Raw genomic sequence first — 17203 nt, 5'->3', positions numbered from 1 at the left:
GCTTGAAATAAGAGTTAACATGCGCCTTCTTATGTCTCTCTGGTGCTTTGAAAGCCTTAGGACAGTAGCAGTGACCAGCACTGTGTGCAGAAAAAGCACATAGGACAGGTATTTTAAAATGTACCAAAAATAGGTTGATTTAATACAAATCTGGTTGCAAAGTGGGGATAGGCTGGGAGTCATTGAAGTATTCCCTTACACGTGATTGACTCTGCACAGCACTATCAGCCTTTCAGGAACACCATCTGTAATGAATCTTTACCATTAATCATCAACTGGTATTGCAGCGTTTCTATATTGCTTTCTGACCCTCTTGTTGAGTCGCCAAGGCGAGCTCCTAGTAGCCTACCAGGTAGGACCCTGTCTTACAGTGCATACATGTGGATGGGTACTGGCTGCGGTGTCATCTAAAGTGCAGAATAACATCAACAATAGTGTGCGAGTGCCCTGGAAGTGTGCTTCAAACGTCTCACAGAAGCACGTAAACACACATAAAGCAGTATGCAAAGGTGAGTGTCATTCAACTTCATCTTTGTTGCTTTTTAGGAAAGCCCTTGTCTTTGTTGGTGATTTTAATACTAGTGGCTTTGTCGTTGATTATTGTTTAAAGACACGAGATTTAAGGTTTGCATGGCAGGACAAGAGAAGGTGTGCCATGGAGGGGATCTGGTTGAGTTCGATCCTGATACAAAACAGCCTAAACTTTGAAGACACCGTTACACCACCACTAAATTGCTCTATTGAGTCCACCCAAGAGCAAAAGGACCCCAACAATTCAGGGAGGGTTTTTCTCCACCAGTAGACCACTTTATGTTGTCCACTTCGAAGCAGCATAAGGTTCAAAGACATGAAGTCACATTTAGGCCAGGACATGATAATTACTACATATAGTGGTGAAACCAGGTTGGTTGTGTGCACTTTCGTGTTGCAGCCCAACAGATCACACTGGGCATGTGCCTAAAACAAGCCAAACGTATTTGCGTTGGCAATGCTTGCTAGCATTATCAGATAAATAAGTGACAATGATAATGCTGTGAATAATTAGAATTGAAAATGTTCCAATTCTGAAAATAAGAAGGCTGTATTAACCATTACTTACGTATTTTTAGTGGTTTTCGAAGTGCCTCATTCACTCCATTTCTCTCCTTAGCACCTCATTACAGTGCAATTTTTCACTCTGGTAGGCACGTAACCCTTTTTCACATATCTTTCTGAAATAATCCATTTGAATATCTCACACATCTCCTTACTGTCTGGTCATCTCTACCTTTTCAGGCTGTCCTTCTGCAAGCACTTCCTTGTGCCACATCCTATTCACCATGCCCTCTCTCTGTCTCTTTCCTCACCTGCAAACACAGTATATTCTTTTCTTTTGGGGCTGTAAATCTTTCACTTTTATTCCCCTGTCACCAACTGCCTCATAAAATGGCAATTAACGTTGGGACATAAAAGACCATTGCTTTAATAACTCTGAAGAGACACTAATAATTTCATAGGCATGAAACCTGAATACCTTTATGACCCACTGACATGCAGTGTGAGACACTCATGCTACCTTCAGCCTCATTGCCAGAGCTCTGAATTGTGCTCCATCATGAACAAGCCATACACACCAATATGTTACCCAGACACCAAGGGTGGCTCAAATTACAGAGCAGCCATATGTTACATTATAAAACACTAGTGAAACATAACAGGGAAAAACAAATATGCATAGGCAACGCAATATGAAATAAAATGTGAAACATAGACAGGGACCGCATTATTGACATGGATAAGGTTTTTACAGTAGATATCAATCAGTGATTTTGCTGGTTGAGTCAAAGATATGAATATAGGGCTCTGTAGGGACCTGATCTAAAGTAATGGCCTCATTCAAAAGCCCATTACGCCGGCAATGCGTGACTTTTTTAGACACGCTGACAGTGCAGTGTGCCTGCCCATATTTACAAGGCCTTGTAGAGTCATGCTGTGTAAATATGAGCCCCTTTCACGCATTACTATGCTATGCATGAAAGGGACGTTCCATGGGTGTTGCTGCGGGTGTTCCCACGTAACATCCATGGAACCTGACACATTCCCAGATTTACAAAGAGCCATAAACCTGGGAATGCATCAGAATACTACGTCTCCTCAGGCATATTTCGCAGCACACATCGAAGGAGCAAACACCATTAATGATTGTTTTTGTGCAGGAAGGTGTCACTTCCTGCTCAACAACAACCATCCCTGCAATGCAGGCACCTTTGCACCATGGAGCAATGGTGTCTGTTTTGACACACGGCTGCTATTTGTGCACCAGCACAGGGGAAAAGGACAGGAATGCACTGTATCTTGTAAATTTATTGCCCTTTTATTTTGACACACGGCAGAGCAGCAGGAAGACTTGCTGCATTGCTGTGCATCAAAATATGGTAAATGAGACCATTAGTGTTTAATTATTGCTGGGTCTGAGCAATGGCAGGACCTATCCCCGTTAAAACTCTGACTTTAGCCTGCAAGGGCCACAGCACCTCTATTGACTGACCCCACAGCAAAGCAAGGCTTGTTTTTTCCTTAGAATGGAACCCTCCTCCTGGGGACCCCTGGCAACTCTTTGCCTTGGTATAACAGACCAGACTGCACTCCCACTGTGACTGCTCTTTTTCACACAGACACAAAGGATATTCCAAGTCACTACTAGTTATGCAAGCGGGTCGGTGGAGAAAGCACTGGCTACAGGCACACATGAAGTAGTGAAATAACACAAATGGACCCCCTGTTTTTTTGTGGATGGGTCTTCGGTGGGCCAAAGAGCCCTGTTGGGAGGGCTTGGCCCACCTGGCCACATTTCTAGAACTGGGCTTTTGGACCAGTTTGATATAAATGCCTTGTGGCAGAGGCAAGCTTTTGAAGAGATTGTGATTGTGTATGGGAAGCCCATAAAGAATATAACAATTATGAGTTGTGTTTAGACCTAGAAAGTTTCAGGATAAGGCAAGCTGCTTAATTCTGGATCCTTTAATTAGTCACACACAGAAGGAGTCCTAAATAGAGTGAGTTGGAGCTGGATGAAACATGGGCTAAGAATAAAGATTCACAGCAAGGCACTGGAAGATTAGGAAAAATGTTCCTTAAGACACGTAGAAGCACAAAACCAGAAGCTGAATGTTTTGATATTTTCTGATGAAATGAAAGATGCTGATCAAAAATTATGCTTAGATTACGGGTAATAAATCTTTTGTGAGGCCCAATGGAAGGTTTGGCCCTGTAAAAAAAGGTATTTTGAAAAGGTCAAAATGGCAGTTTAAAACTGCATACACACACTACAGTGGCAGGCCTGAGGCATGTTTAAAAGAGCTACTTAACCCTTTCCCTGCTCATGACGGAACCGTTCCGTCATGAGCCACGGTTGCCGTGTGCTCATGACGGAACGGTTCCGTCATGACACGCCCGTTGGCGGCCGCTCCGCCTACGCGGCGCTGTTTCCCCGCCTGTGCGGGGGGACAACGCAAATGGGCGGAGTCATGACGGAACCGTTCCGTCATGAGCACAGCTCAACTGTGGCTCATGACGGCGCGGCTCCGTCATGAGCACAGGACCACCGCTCTGCCCCCCTGCCCCCCCCAGCGCTGCAGCGGAATGTCCGCAGCAGCGAAGGGGTTAAGTGGGTGGCACAATCAGTGCTGCAGGCCCAACTAGTAGTGTTTAATTTACAGGCGCTGGGTACATGCAGTTCCTGTTGGAACAGGCCCTTCCTGCAGGGTCACCCCCAAACGTTTTGCTTTCCTCCTCCCCTTTTTGCTGAATTCATTTTTGTTGGCTTTAGGACTCTAGGCACTTTACCACTGCTAACCAGTGCTAAAATGCATGTGCTCTTTCCCAAAAACATGGTAACATTTACTTATCCATAATCGGCACAATTAATTTACCTACAAGTCTCTAGTAAAGTGCAGTACAACTGCCCAGGGCCTGTAAATTAAATGCTACTAGTGAGACTGTGGCTCTGGTTTGTGTCACCCACTTCAGTAGTCCTTCAAACATGGGTTAAGCTTGCCATTGCAGAGCCTGTGTGTGCAGTTTTTAACTGCCATGTCCACTTGGCATGTTAATACTCTTCTACTCACTACACGAGAAGGACTTGAAAATTGGGATAATAACTCAAATAATGTTTATTTATACGTTTTATGGACACTGTATGCCCCAAAATGCTCAACCTAAATTTTGGGTGGAAGCTCTGGAAGGACAACAAATGATTCTTATCTCTAGCTTTATGGAAAGTTTCGCTGCTCGGTTTGCAATTCCGAGGTTTTTTAATTAGGTCCAAAAACAGTAAGGCCGTAGTAGTGACAGTGGAGGTAAACAACAAAACTGGATTTCGGCTGTTAAGCCAAGCTAAAAACTCATTTGCTCTTAGAACCTTATTTAATCCTGCCAGGTGGGATCCATAATAAAGACAGCGGATACCCACTTAGACAGTTTTAAAATTTTTCTCTGCATGTGGGAATCCTATTCTAAGATTTCTTTCTTTTCTATATTTTTTTCTCTCGCTCCTCCCTGCATGTTGGTCTGCACCAGGGATTTGCAGCGGCCCTATGATGAAGCATGCCACTCATTGAGTGAGTGAGGACAGTGTTTACACCCCTATGCAATTTCCAAATTGGGTTAAACCAAAATCATACCTCTTTCACAAGTCTTGGGGATTTCGGTTTTTCCTCCTTTTATTAAAAGTTAAAGTAATTATTTTTTGATCAAGGATCGGATTGGCAGGCCTAGCCCTAGAGGGTAACATGTATAAACAAACCTTTTTTGAGTTATTATTCCTATTTTTAAGTCCTTCTCGTATATTGAGTAGCATAGTTGGTGGGAGAATGAGGGAAGGCTCAATCTTTCTTCCCTTCATTCTTCTGGATCTATTATTAATATTCTGGCCAGGCCCAGACCTTCCTTTTTGATACATATATCAACTCTAAGGTAGGCCCTAGACAACCTTAGGGCAGGGTGCACTGTATTTAAAACGTAGGACATGTACTTTTAAGTTTTACATGTTCTGTTAGTAAAAAACTACTACATTCCTTTTTCACTACTGTAAAGTTTCTCTCTCCCATAGGTTAACATTTGGATTACCTTTTTACATTTTATAAGTGTAATTTTCATTTGGGGAAAGATAGACATTTAAAGTTTGGTGTCTCTGGACTCACAATATAATATCACAATTTACGGTAAAGTTAGATTTTATATTGCAAGTCTGAAAATGCCACTTTTAGAAAGTTGGCATTTTCCTACTTTAAGCATTCTGTGCCTTCTGCATGTCTATGAATACACGTCTGGGGCAAGTGGCACCTGGGCTTTGTGTATTCCCTCCAGACAGTCACACACAAAGGGAGCTTAGGTGTAACTTATGGGCCATCAACAACCTGATGGGTCATCCTGGGCAGGATGGGAGGGAGAAGCTGACACTCTAGTCTCCATTTCAAAGGTACAACTGGGTGTATGTACTGGACCCCAGACACCACCACTTCAGTACACTTCTGGACCTCTGGATACTCTGCAAGGAAGAAGGACTGCTGTGCTGCTGAAGGACTGCCACTCTGCTGGCTGCTGCTCTGGATGAAGTGATTATCTGCTCTGCTGGCCTCCTTGCTGCCCTCTCTGCCTGAGTGAGAAGGACTGGGCCTACGCTACTGGAACCCTAAGTGACTAACAGCTTGCTGGCTTGCCTCCTGTTTTGAAGTCTCAGGGACATCAAAGACTTCCTACAACCTTGCTACAGCACCTGAACTCTGTCAGTTGTGAGTCTTACCCTGCCAAGTAGTGCGAATCTAGTCCTGGGCCCTTGGAAGTGGGTCTTTCTGTAATGTACCTGCAGTAAAATCCATGTACCGCTATCATTACGCCGGTCAGAACTGATGCATCTCCCCTCGTCTCCAATGCATCGCACTTCAACCGAGAACGAGGATATTGCATCACTGGCTACTCATCTCAATGATGATGCATCGCCTACATCCAGCGGGATCGACCACGCATCAACTCCTCTGATCCACGCATCGGCCCTGTCGATGGCGCAAAAGGTGCTTTCATAGTGGGACAACGTGAGTTTCTGTATCCGGCCCACGTTCCATCTTAGTTGGCCTGAAATGTTGGATTTGTCCCGGTCAAGCACGAGAAAGCCCTAGTTGGCATTTTATGCTTTTAAGCACAATATTTGCAGATTTTGTTTAAAGACTCATAACTCTGGTTCTAATTATTGAAAGTTTGTCATTTTGGTCTTGTTTTGTTCAATAAATTAAGCTGTATCTTTCTATCTAGGTGTGGTATTTTTACTGTTCCGCTGTTTTAAGTATTGGACAAACACTTTACACATTGTTTCCTACATTAAGCCGGTCTACTCTGTGCCAAGATACCAGGGGGTGAGCAGAGGTTAATTTATGGTGTGTAATTAGCTTATCCTGACTAGGATTGTGGCCGTTAATTGGACAGGGTGCATACCTCTGCCAACTAGAGACCCAGTTTCTAACATTTCCACTTTACCAGGGACTTATAAGTAAATTAAATGTGCCTATTGGGTGTAAGCCAATTTTACCACGTTTAAACGAGAGCAAAAGCACTGGTTATCAGTGGTTAAGTGTGCAGAGTCCTAAGGGCCAACAAAAAATAGGTTCAGAAAACAGAAGGTGAAGCCAAAAAGTTAGGGGATAACCCTACAGAAATGGTGAAGGCCAACACCACTGAAGAGCATCTATGTGCCACCTGGCATGCTAGACCAGCAGGATGCAGCATCCCGAATGTTGTGGACCCTAGGATCTGGGGGGAACAGTAAAATTGTGCTGTGTTCAGAACGGCTTGATTGAAAGGTAGAATCTGCAAAGGTATCATTTGTGACTTTGGCTCATCGGCGGTGAACGCAACAGGAATAAAATGTAATTACAAAGGGATGGTCCGTGGCTAATTTTAACCTCACTCAAACACAATCTACCACTACCCACTTTTGACCAACTGTGAAAGCAAGTCACCTAGTCCTTTTGCAAATACCAGGCATGGGATGGGGAAAAAAAGAACTCCACCAAAGAGCCCCAGTAGTAGGGTGCCCGCTCGGTATTTCAGTGTCCACCTAGTGAAGAGCTAGCCCTATGATAAAGCATGCCATTTAAGTGGGTGTGGGCTATTACATTCCTAAAACTGGATTCTCCATAACCTATTATCCGATCTAAATCAGTGGCAAACACTTTGTGTAGAACATCAGCCCTTCCGAGGGGCATGTAGAGGAATCAGAGGGGTGGCCTCGGTTGAGGTCAGGGCATACGTCTAAGCATTAGACATCACTATGGGTTGGTTGTCGTCATCCGCTGTCGATGGCGCCGGCATCAGCCTCAGTGGGTTGCACTCTGGCATAGGATATGGTGCAGGAGAGCTAGCCGGTAGCAAAGTTCTTCCAGAACCCAGTGCGAAATTAGAAGGCCGGTTACCACGGAGGGAGAACTGCTGGCGAGACCCAATAGAGAGGCCTCTCTACTCATTGGGAGGCGGTAACATGCCAAAAGCTGCAGCATGGCATCATGGAACTCTTCAGTTTGCTGCAGAATTGCCGACTGCTCCTGAAATTCGGGTTGCCTCAGGACAAGTGTTGGAATTGGCTCTGAGGGAGAACAGCTCCAGGAGCAAGATCAGGAGGCACGTTGATGTCCTCATTCCTTCTTGGTAGATCAAGTGTGGTGGAAAGGAGCGGAGACTCTCTTGGAGTTTTTGTCTTCTTTCTTTGGGTTATGTGAAGATTTGGACACAAAGACAATCTGTGCCAGGCCAGGTGCATCAAGGCATAGTCACTGCAAGCCTTGGAGTCGTGTTCTGACCCCAGGCACTACAGGTAAACCACGTGCAGGTCTGTCACAGACATTTGTTTGCAATATTACTTAGAAGGTTTGAACCCCGTAGATTTTTGGAGAGGAGGGTGACATTTCCCCTGCACACTGTAGGAAAAATCTTTGTGGAAATTTTTGGAAATTGCAGTCTTAATGAGACAGGGCTAGCTCCAGATCTTCATCTGTTGGTGTGGAAAAGAGGGAATAATGTCAGCGCGCTTTGGTGGTGCACATATGGAGTTTTACGTGTCACCACGGAGTCACATGATTTTTCACTTGGGAGAATATTCAAAAGGTGAGGACATTGTGGTTAGAAGTCTCTATCAGAATAATAGAATTAAGGAGTGAACAAAAGGAGAAGATTAGCAGGGTGTCAGTGGCATAACAATGGAAAACTACTTCATGGCTCTTGATTCTATTCTTTAAGCACTTGTAGAGCACACAGCTACACGTAGGCATCCTAGTACTGATAGTGTGGCGCATTTTTAGTATTTGTTTTCAACAGTAAGTGATAATCCTGTGCATGACACTAGCGTTAATGTTCTAAACTAAACAGGGAGAACCTGATGTTATCAAATAAACAGGGAGAAGCTGAAAGACAAGCACTGGAATGCTAGTAAGAGCCTGATTCAAAATGAAGCTTACACTTTTGAACAATTGACACTTTTGAATAGGTTTACTACTTTTTGGCTATTCCAAAAAGTACTAAAAAAAATGTCCCTTTCAACTCTACGCCAAATTGAAGGGCCTGAGGGATTTGCACAGACTGCCAGGGCTGTTCACAAAGGTAACTTATGCTTTTCATTTATTTACATGTGTAATTTACTCTTACACTTTTGAGTCACCATATACTTGGATTTTGTGAATAGCCAGAAGAAATAAACTAGTAAAGAGTAAACAAAATTAAACATAAATTGTGTAATATTAGCCATAGTTAATAAACTAGTAAAGAGTTAACAAAATGAAATACGATAAATTGTGTACCATTAGCCATAGTTTAAAGCACTTAAAAACAGTACAACTGTAGAATGAAGTACTGATGAATTCTTTTTTTACTTCAAGGGGAATGAACAGTGTTCGGAGTTCTGTATCCTCCACGAATCCACAACATGCATCCTTCATAGCTAAGGGCATGGAGCCATTCTTTGCGAAGCCAATGAATATCTGTGGAATATGGGAGACTCAGGGGGTCCTGATCGTATCCTGCAGGGAGGCATCCTTTACATGATACCACTGCTACCCTCTTTATCTCCCTACTAATCAGAATCAAAAGGTCTTCTACTCCTCAATAGGGTATGCCTGCCTGGTAAAGTAGTAGCTAGTGTTAAGGTGAATTTCACGTGGTTCGAATTATCGTCTTATTTTTCCCTCTAAATATTACTATCTTACTTTTCTGTGCATTGGTTTTCAGTGGGTGAATTGTTGCGTACACTTGACATCTCTTCAAGAAATCCCTATGGCTTCGTTCTCCTTAACCTGTCTTGTTCCCTTTTCCTTCTTTCCTCTCCCAACTCTTCTTCCACCTCTCTAACCTCCAGCATTTAGGGCAACAAAACACTGGCATCAAACACGATACCATATACAACAGCTCTATTGCTAATGGGGAATTTTGCAAGGATTTTTATTAAGTGACCATATACGTTATCAAATGGCTCCCTGCCACCATTGAAATGTCGTGCATTTCAATCTCCCCTTGAGTCTGAAAGGAAGAATGGATATGGCAATAATTAAAAGTTACAGTTGAGGGCTATAAAGGTAGTTAAAGGACCACTTCTTTCCTATAATGCTAGTAAAACATTCCACCCGCTGATGGTAGAATGTTCTAAAATAAACATGGAGAAGCTGAAAGAAAAGCACTAGAGTGCTGGAGACGAAGATCAACACCAGCCATTATTGGCCCTGGGCCACTTCATGGTTTTCAATGGAGCTCTGAACATTCCAGTGTTTAACTTTGAATTAAACAGCTTTTGAATTCTAGAATGCAGGAGTCACATATGGCATGGGGCTATGTGCAAGCTATAGTGCTGTTTATAGCATCAGAGACAAGCAGTAAGTGAGACAGCGTACGAATTGCATGGGCCATACACCTATCGGGGTTACTTGCCACAAATATGTCTTTGTCAGAGGCAACTGGGAGAGGATAGTCAAATAAACATGTTGGTGGAATGGTGTGCATGTCATGGGTTGCAAGGGTGGTAGAAGTGCTGATGGCAGGGAATGTGATATTCAGATAAGTGAGTGCATTTAAGACCTTGAAATATATCAGAAGATGAAGGTATATGTTGTGCATTCTATAAAAGCGCTTGAGCTTGAGAACAGGAAGAAATAGTCCTTTGACTTGAACCAAGGAAACTGCACCGCTTGAATCTTGCAAGTCCCTGCGATGTATTTGTCGAGATGGGCTTGATTTGCAGCCCTAATAATGACATTACTTTGGGACCATGAAATAAGGTGATTAATCACTTTGCTTCCTACTGCAGTACCGGGGCGGGCAGTATTCTAAATGACTCTCCTATAAAGAGCTACTTGCCAAGGGAACTTACTGTAGTCTAGGTACGTTTGTAACAGAAAGTACCAAAGGCATTTAATATTCTTTTGATCGGAAATTAGAAATGACATTTTGATGAAATATGGGAGCTTCTTGTTCGAATGAAAGGAAGAGCTCATCATACAAATGTAAGTATTTTGCATCATTCGGATATCTCATATATGATGTGGAGACTGTAACTTACTGACAAACGATGAGATTCGCGCTACTGACGTCGAGAAAGCCTTTCCCAGAGCAGTGATGGTGTGAAACTCACCAGATCCGAATTCACTCTATCAGACATTGATTTTGGCTAGGCCATACTTCTTCAGTTTTGTTAATCTTCAATTTTGTCCATTAAAAGGCATCATGAATTTGGGGAGCACCCTCTGTGTTTACTAATCTTGCCCAATGAAGCTAGTGTTAACAGCTTTAAAAGGTTTAAAAGTGTATTCTCTTCAAGCAGCACTAACCTGACCGACCACAAGCACTGAGCAGGACATTGATAGATCTGAGTCCCCTACACATGACCAATTGCATTCCTCTGGCTGTGCCCCAAAAATCCCCTACACACCTGCAGCGCATTCAGTGTGCAATCTACGAGGTCTGAAGAGCCTGGGTCATGAATTGCATCTCCACCCCTTGGGTCCTGCATTTGCTAGCGATTGAAGATCTATAGAAAGGTTAAGTCAATGTGCGGGCGTGTAGCACACAGCCAACATGTGGGCCTGTGCTACCATCCAGCAGTTTCAGTTCATCGGATCCTACAACAAACTGCCAATGGTCACCCCTCAGAATCAAGTTCAAGACATCCCTAAGTTGAAAAAATGCCACACTGGGGAGCACGCGTTTCCTCTGTTGGTATCCCAATTGTGAAAATTACTCCCGATTTATATCACGTCACAAAAAAGATTCTTACCCAAAAATATTCCCCTGAGCCAGTTCTATTATTATTATGTAACCCCCCCCCCCCGCCCCCTCCTAGCACAAAGGAACCCCATAGGTAGGAAACAATGCACTCAAGAAGCAAGCCATAACACTACATAAACATATAATGTGATCTTGTTAATGTTGCAGGCTTAGCCACCATACGTCAAGAAGGGCTTGAACCATGCAGGGATGTCAGGATAACCACTGTATATGTAAATGACTCCAATATAGATTCATTGTATTGCAGAGATCTTGAAGCTGTGGACAGCCCCCCCCCCCCCCCCGGAGGGAGCCTTAGTAGATCTCAGGGGTGCAAGGTGTCAGACTCAGACCAAAATAGTCATTTAGCATGCCCGTATGGAACAGAGACAAACGTCATGCTTAAAACAGTGCTGTGAGATACCTGAGAGGCAGTGGGCCATTCTGTAATGGGCAATCATCAGTGTCTTCTGCTATTCATATCCTGGTTGGATGTAGGTGTCAATGTGGGGATGGGAGCGGTTTCAAATACCCCTCAAAGTCTCACCTCCCTATTTCTGATATAATATTATACTATAGATACTTTTAAACTTATTGGGAGAGCAGACTGCCAATAGCATGTTAACGATCATATATTCCATAGCATTAAAATGGATAACTGAACGTAGCTGAATATTATACTTGTTAAGTATGATCACAGCTGCCAATTTTATAGATATTTCTTTTGTCAGGGTGGATGGAGGGGCATTCAAAAGAAGACATTTATCAATCTCTTGGATATCCTGAATATATAGCATGCCTCTGGCCTCAGGACTCTTTCATCCATCCATGCACTCACTTTCTATTCATTCATCCAACCATTGAATCACTTACATTCACCCACAGAACCAGCTGCTCAACCATAACAAACATGCACACACTCAGCGAAGAAGCAGTTTCCTTAACTTTGAGGGAATTGTCTTGGTCAATGCTTTTTCTATGAGGACGTGAGACTAGAGGCGGAAAAAATCATGATATACAGATGAAGTGCAATCATGGGCATACGAGAGTATCTTCCGAGTGGCAAGGGTATGCAAAATACAGTTTGCTGAATGCTCAAAGTTATAGGCATCTAGAAAATTCACATAAGCGAATTTCAAAAGCACTTGATACCCTAAAGGGAACAACAAGGCACCGCTACACAGAATAGGCAGAGGTGGGGGAGGTGCACCAATTAATTTAAAAAAGACAATATGTGTGTACTAAGAGGTGGCATGCAAGGGAAAATTACTTTGCTATAGAAAAGGAAAACTAATCAGGAATATGCACTTACACCACAGGTTAGTAAATTATACATGTGTAATTTAACCAAGAGTGGCTTTAAAGAAATTAGGCGCGTGCCACTTATCCTTGAACATACCAAACATTTCCTGTGGGTATCTACATACAGTGCAAGTTCTGCATGTTAGTAAGAGGTCCGAATGCAAAGTTTAGGCAGCAATTTTCGAATGAAGCGAGTAGGGAACACTAAAAACTGAGTAAGTTACCAGCTGAGCATACGTTCTTATGCAACGTGCTTTAAAGGTAAACCCAAGGCACTGTGTATGAACATTAATTGGATGTTCTCCAAAATTAAAATAGCTCCCTGGCATTAGGTACACAGGAGGAGATTAGTCTTCGCCCTAATTAGAAAAGTCCTCTTTCATAAACAGACATAAACCACCAATGAGATGTTAGGGGAAAGGCACAAATGACACCGCTGACAGATGTGCCCTTGCTTGAATCACAAGGATGTTTTTCTTCTCCTGCTCTAGGAACATAAGAAAACAGAAATACACGTTCCTTTGGAGTAATGCTGGATGGGCTAGAAAAATGATCTTCAGAACAGTACCCTTGGCCACACACCAACAGTGCAAAAAGACTTGGAAAGGATTAAAACAACTTCAAATAAAAATGTTGCATGATGATTTCTTCAGAAAATCATAAATGTAACAACACACATACAAACCTCATTAATTTCAAGAAAATTCACAGCTTTTTCCTATATGCGAGTGGCGTCCCGCTGCTAGGCGTACAAACAATACGTCCAGATCACACCAAAACATTCCCTGCTGGATAAATTACGTTATTATAAACGACTCCTCCCCATGATTAAACACTGAAGGGAGAGCTTAAATGTCTGGCTCATAGCTCTGTTCCAAATAATTTATATTTGACGTCTAGCAGTTGCCATTAATTCAGACAGGCCCTGACCACAGGAGACTGAAGAGGCCATTGATCTTACATATGGGTTGTTCTCATATAGACAAAGGCAATAGGGCTATTGTTTTACCAGCTTTGAAATTAGATATTCAGATCTGTATCCTAATTATATACTAATAAAATATTTGTACTTAGAGAGCACACAGTTTCTTATGTGCGGCGTGTAGCATCCTGTGTGTCCCCACTCCGTGAGCCGACGTCTGGAATGTGGAGAGCGAATAATGATGTAATATGATGTAGGGCTTGGCATCTGTGCAGAGTGGAAGCTGGTAGTTAGTGACAGTGTGTGTGGGGGGGTGAAGTCTTGACTAGAGCTAGGTATTTGGAACAGTACCTAAGGGCCTAACGAACAAGTTACTTACCTTCGGTAACGATGTATCTGTAAAAGACGTACGTAGTTATAGATTCCTTACCTTAGAATTACCCCCGGGCGTCAGACTGGATCCGGAGAATTTTTTTCCTAGCAGTACCCCTGTGCGTTGGTAGGTGGCATCAGTCGACTCCGCGTCCGTCATCAGCATCGTAGTTGCCGGGATGACATTGCGGTATCTACTTAGACGCCACCCCTGCACGCTGACATCAGTTCTGACACGACTTTCCATGCCAGAAGCATGCAAGACACTGACCACTGGTGCACATAACTAGGGCCTTGTAAGGAAGTCCCTATCCTGAGAAGTCATTTTGCAGAATGGGGAGGATGGGTGGGGCGGTAAGGAATCTATAACTACATATGTCTCTTACAGGTACATCGTTACCCGAAAGGAAGAAACTTGTTCATCTGAAAGAGACTGTAGTTATAGATCCCTTACCTTAAAATAGATACCCCAGCAATGCCAACCCTGGTGGTGGGTCTGCAAACTAAGTTCACACCAGGAAGACCTGGAGAACAGAACGGCTGAAAAAGCCTTCTCTCCAGACTTGGCTGTCCAAGCAGTAATGTTTTGTGAACGTTTACACGTGGCTGCCTGGCAGATGTCAATCAGCGGAACTCCACATCCCAAAGAGTGGGCGCACAGTCCTACTGGAGGTTCCTTTTTTGTCAAAGAATAGCAGATCTTGATGCATAAGGCAACTCATCGAGGGATGGTACTTTTGTGGACTGCCTGACCTTTCTTGGCACCCAAATAACCCACGAAGAGTTGATCTTCCACCCAGAAGTTTTTAGTGAAGTCAAGGTAGAAGGACAACGCACGTTTTGAGTCCAGACTGTGGAGTCTCTCCTCTTCTTTGGAAGGGTGCATGGGCGGGAAGGAGGTAGGCAATGTGATGGTGTAAATGTAAATGTAAATGTCAAGGTACTTATAGAGCGCACTGTCACCAGACGGCCACCTTGCGGTGTCGCCTTTTGCGGTTTCCTGGCGCTGATACTCATACCGCTGTGGAACCCCTCCTGGCTTTCCCTGTGAAGTGTCCACTCCTGGGCACCCCCAGGGTGAAGCCAGGCATCCTTAGCGCTGTTGGGGCCGGTGTGGAGGCTAAGCAAGCTATTGCCCAGAGTTGCAGCGTGGGGCCCGTGATTAGAATAGGCACCGAGGCGAGAATAGACAGGTCCGAGGAAATTGAGCCCGAGCCCCGCCGAGGCGGGAATCGAACCCTGGTCCCTGGCCAGAACTCTGCTTCAGGGTCTGCCGCTCTAACCATTGAGCCACACTCCTCCACGTGACCTATGTGGAAAGAGGTAACCACTTTGTGCAGGAAAGAGGGCCTTCTACGAAGGACCACTTTGTCCGGATGGACAGCAAGAAAGGGAGGCTTGGAAGACAGAGCCTGAAGCTAACTCACCCTGCGAGCAGAGGTGATGGCGAGCAGGAAAGCAGTCTTTCATGTAAGAAGAAGAATAAGACAATTATGTAGTGGCTCAACGGGAGCCCACATAAGATAACTGAGGACAAGGTTCAAGTCCCATTGGGGAATTACGAAAGGAGAAAGAGGAAAGAGATGGGTAATGCCTCTCAGAAATGTGCTAACAATAGGGGACTTGAAAACAGAAGGCTGATCAGGAAGGCGAAGAAAGGCCAAAATGGCCGAAAGATAGCCTTTAAGGGTGCACAGAGCACAGCCCTTGTTGGGCCAAAGATAGAATGAAGAAGAGATCCTCTGAAAGAGGGGCAGAAAGAGGATCCACAGCCTTGGGTGTGCACCATGCCACAAATTTGCTTCGTCTACAGGCGTATACAATTTTAGTGGAGGGATGCCTGGCTGCCAAGATGACATTACAGACTTCAGGAGGAAGGTCAAATGCTGTCAATTGTCGCCGCTCAATCTCCATGCAAGGAGGTGGAGGGTGGAGGCTGGACAGGTTCGGGTGGAGGACCGTCCCCCGTTGCTGCAACAGAATATCTTCCCAAAGAGGCAGTCTGATCGGAGGATCGATGGCCATACTCAAGAGTTTGGGGTACAAGACTCTCAGTGCCCTGTCTGGACCCACAAGTATGACTTGGGTTTGGTCGTGCTTGATCTTCTTCAGCACTCTATGTAGAAGTGGTAGAGGCGGAAAGACGAACTGGAGGCCTCAACTCCACTCGTGACGAAAAGTGTCACCGAGCAAGCGCCATCTTGGAAACTCCAACGCACAGAACTACTGACATTGCGCGTTCTCTTTAGTGGTGAACAGATCTAACCAAGGCTCTCCCCACTGCTGAAAGAAACCTTGCACCACCTCTGAGTGAAGACGCTATTCATGATCCATAATGCACCGGCAGCTGAGTTCGTCTGCCCTGGCATTCTGGGAACCTGCCAGGTGTTGAACCACCAGGGATATGCCCTGACGTTCTAGCCATGTCCAAAGGCAAAGAGCCTCTTGACATAGGGTCCATGGCCCCTACCCCACCCTGTTTGTTACAGTACCACATGACAGTGGTGTTGTCTGTGAACACCTGCACTACTTCCCCTTTGACAAAAGGAAGGAATGCCTTCAGTGCCAGACCGATCGCCTGGAGTTCCAAAAGGTTGATGTGGAGACCGGACTCTGACGAAGACCAGAAAGCCCTGTTCTCCACCTCTCCCAGGTGGCAGCCCCATCCCAGGAGTAATGCTTCCGTCACCACTGTGAGTTTTGGTTGGGGAAGGGAGAGGGATCTGCCGCCGACCCAATCCTGGTTCGTGAGCCACCACTGCAATTGACGTGCAGTACCCTCCGAAATCCAGACAACATCGGAAAGTTTCCCCTGACGCTGCGCCCACTGGAACTTCAGGTCCCACAGCAGAGACCGCATTTGCCACCTGGCATGATCCACCAGCAGGATACAGGAGACCATGAGGCCCAACAGCCTGGGGGTCATTCTCACCGAAATCCAGGATAGGGGCTCAAACAACAGTATCATAGCCCAAATAGCCCGGACTCGCTGCTCGGGAGGATAAGCCCGAAACTGCACTGTATCCAGAACTGCTCCCGTGAAAAGGAGCTTCGGCGAGGGAATCAGGTGTGACTTTGGCACATTGATAGTGCAGGAGGTCCGCCGTAGTCTGGAGGTGGGAGACGTCAACCTGAGGTGAGCCCGCCTTCAACAGCCAGTCGTTGAGATAGGGGAAGACTGGAACCCCTGATCTGCACAGATGAGCTGTAACCACCGCCATCACTTTCGTGAACACCCGAGGGGCGCTAGTAGGCCAAAGGGGAGCACGGTAAACTGAAAATGCTCGTGGCCTACCATGAACCGTAGGTAATGCCTGTAGGCTGGCAGGACGG

The sequence above is a fragment of the Triturus cristatus genome, chromosome 5_2, assembly GCF_964204655.1.
Source record: "Triturus cristatus chromosome 5_2, aTriCri1.1, whole genome shotgun sequence".
Lineage (NCBI taxonomy): Eukaryota > Metazoa > Chordata > Amphibia > Caudata > Salamandridae > Triturus > Triturus cristatus.
This window is presented reverse-complemented; position numbering follows the sequence as displayed.